This window comes from Sinocyclocheilus grahami, unplaced genomic scaffold (genome assembly GCF_001515645.1).
Source record: "Sinocyclocheilus grahami isolate Dianchi unplaced genomic scaffold, SAMN03320097.WGS_v1.1 scaffold1284.1, whole genome shotgun sequence".
Classification (NCBI taxonomy): domain Eukaryota; kingdom Metazoa; phylum Chordata; class Actinopteri; order Cypriniformes; family Cyprinidae; genus Sinocyclocheilus; species Sinocyclocheilus grahami.
Window position 1 is genome coordinate 174,352 of NW_015506463.1, and position 3,408 is coordinate 177,759.

General features: G+C 41.5%; 1 long non-coding RNA gene across 1 annotated transcript in view; it reads left to right on the forward strand.

Moving 5' to 3' along the window:
• Positions 1-2,000, forward strand: part of LOC107568826 (uncharacterized) — a 7,237-nt gene extending 5,237 nt beyond the window's left edge. The window contains exon 3 of the long non-coding RNA XR_001606812.1: positions 1,990-2,000. This is a non-coding gene — a long non-coding RNA (uncharacterized lncRNA). The remainder of the gene's footprint in view (positions 1-1,989) is intronic.
• The last annotated feature ends 1,408 nt before the right edge of the window (positions 2,001-3,408 follow it).

Sequence of the window (3,408 nt, forward strand, 5' to 3'; positions counted from 1 at the left end):
TTACACAGGAAGGTTCTCGTAATGCCACCTATACCTCCCGCTCGATGCCTCAGCAAGAGGGGATATCCTGGTGATCGGGAAGCCCCTCAGGGCGACCCAGATATGGTAGACCAGTCAGGGTAGCATGAAAGCGTAACCCCAGCCCGGACGTCTAGGAAATTTTTGCAGTGATGCGCCGGGGGCCTGATGATCACGAAGGCTCCCGCAGAAGCCTGTGTTATGGCCGCATGATCCAGGAAGTATGAAGCTGAAACCCGGCTTTTCTTACCGTCTGGACATATATCGACGAGTGAAATAAACACTGCAAGTCGAGCACCCGGTTTCTGAACCCAGCAGAGGGGGTGCCCATCGAGGACCTACCCTAGAAAGGGACAGAAACACACAGGGTCCCGGGAAACACTGCAAAGAAACTAGCAGAAGGGTTATACACACAACCACCAGCTCATTAGATTAACATATATACTGTATATATTTATATATACATATATTAGACATGGATCGTACTCACCCACCATGGTTCCCGCTTCGGAGCTCTGTCCGAAGAAGCCTCTTGACCGGACCATCAGTAAGATGGTCACTATGAAGCCATAGAACCAAACAAACCTAATAGGTCCAGCATAGGAGACTATAATGCAGGAAATTTCCCACCTTACCTCGATCAGGTGGAGAGATGGTGGTTACAGGGGAATTAGGAAGGAATTAGGAAGGGCAGATGTAAGACCCCTGAAGGAAATGAGTAGATATTGAGGTATCACTCTGATCCGGACAAAAGCGCTGACGCCCTGTCTGGATCACATCCCTTAGGTCTTTTACTTACCTTCCTTTGACCAGCGATTCTTCCTACCCCTACCCGAGGGCGGGGGAGGAGCGCGAGCCGCGACACTAGCCTTCTGAGCCAGTCTCTGATCCTCAAACCGAGACGGGCTAGGACCCCTGGGTTGTTCGGGCCCAGACCTGGACTTCGTGAAGTTCGTGAAGTTGTCCTGGCTTCCCTGGCTGTTTTCCAGAAAGTCGTCCTTGGGTGCTAAGTCTTGGAGCTGTTCTGATAAGTCACAGTCTTTCTGTGATGAGCTCTGTGGGCAGGGATCAGCCGTGATGTTGTCCATGAGCAGTGGTTGTTGTGGCTGCATGGTGTTATCAGTGTCCTTGTGGGATGTGTCAACCACATGATGACTCAGGGGTGTGTGTGGTATTCAGGTTGAGTGGATTGGCACACTCTGCTGAAGGATGAGGGAGAAATAGATATTGTCCTTAAAGTCGGCATGAAACAGAAGTTGCGATTGTCTTTTCTTCTCTACTGTGACGTATATCCAAGTGAAACGGCATCTGAAATGAGAGGGCAGGACTTGATTTTGTCCTTCGGCAATTGATTGGATCGTTAGAAGTTGGGGCGGTGCCAACAAAATGGAGGCAGATCTGAGATGCCAGTTTGCAGTTAGTGGTGGGGGATTTCTCTCCACTGGATTCACCGCCGACACCCAAGCATGAATAAATGTTTTATTTACTAAGGATGACGACAACAATCAACATCATCAAGAGAGAGACACTGCCTGAATGACTGAGCGCGTCCTCCATCAAGTTAAGTCATATTCATGAAAAAAATTAGTTTGCGATGTCCTAAGAGTAATGTTGTTGTAATATCTTTTCAATGTTTAGGGGTAACGTACTCCCTCATGACTGGTGTCAGTGCTATAAAGTGAAGCATCTCACGTCACTAGCTCCGCCCTTGCGCCATAACTCGTGACCGGAAGAGAAGATGAGTCGTTTTGAGGGGGAGGGGAGGTTAACGTTTTTGATTAAAGATTACGAGGGCACATGAATTAAAAAAAAAGTTTGCGATGTCCTAAGAGTAACGTTGTCGTAATATCCTACTATCTTTTCAATGTTTAAGGGTAACGTAACTCCCTCATGACTGGTGTCAGTGCTATAAAGTGAAGCATCCAAGCACCCAAATGTCACTGATGTCACTGCAGCTGTTGGCAGTTCCAGATAGTTCCACCCTTGCGCCATAGCTCATGACCGGAAGAGCAGAGAGTCGTTTTGAGGGGGAGGGGAGGTTAACATTTTTGATTAAAGATTACGAGGGCACATGAATTAAAAAAAAAATAATGAAGTGCACGGATAAAATATTTATAATAAACACTACAGTATTCTATCAAAAAATAAGAAGTATCAATTTTGATTTCATGCCGACTTTAAGTACTCTTGCACCAAGTTTGTTGGTGTCTATGTTTGGTTTAAACAGTTGTCTATGACAAGCATTGCCACATACTGCTGCTGACAGAATGATATTTATGCATTTTGATGCTCAATGCTGCTGTTTGAAACTCTCATGTGCTTCAGGACAGAACAGACACAGATGCTGAATGTTTCATAGTGATATAAGGACGGATCTGTCTGGAGAAACAGTCACTTGCTCCTCTAATAAACACCTACAGGAGGACATTTGCTTCACAGGAGCTACGTGTTCCCCATTACATCTCATTTATTAACTCTTGTGATCAAACACAGAATTGTGTCATGTTTGGTCTCATCTGGCAGATTAAAACTGAATAGAAATGTATTGAATAGATATTGTGAATTAGTTGTGCACTCTGCTTTAAAAGTGTGCTAAATGTGTTTTTGTGATAACTTTTTGAACTGTTTATGTGACTTTGATTCAAGAATATGGAATATATGGATGGGATTTGTAATAGCAAAATTGCCTGTTCATAATTCTAGAAAATCTTTCATAATGCAAACCTATTCAAGTCTGTTAATATGTCTAGAATTACTTTTGCTGCTGAATTATCCACTAACCTAGTTTATATTATATTTTTGTCAGATCATGATTATATACAGTATATATTTTTATTTTTATTTGTATTTTTTCTTTATAACGAATTAGTCTTTATTTAGTTGATTGTGAAAGAGTGATTATCAGTTCCCAGTGTTGGGCAAGTTACTTCCAAAATGTAATACATTATATATTATGAGTTACTGTCTTTTGAAAGTAATTAGTTACATTACAATATTACTATCTCTGAATTGTAATGCGTTACACTACTTTTGAGTTACTTTCCCCAAAATATCCACAGAAGTATTATAAAATGCCAAAATGTAGTTTATTGCTGCTCATTATACATCCAGTGGAGGGTAATGTGGTAGGTCTATATAGCATAAAATTATAAAATCATATTTATATACCGGTATGTTAAACACACATAAGCACAAACCACATTATTACATTCATAAATAACACCGGTAAATAAAGCTAAATTTTATAATGTACAAACAATAAACACAATACCTAGCCTATAGGCTATATTGAACAGTTTAAGAAGAAAACAAGAATAAAAAGGCTTACTTTTCTTTGGCGTGGCCAAAGCCAGTAAAGGTACTTATTTACCTGTTTGGAAGCACTTGTTA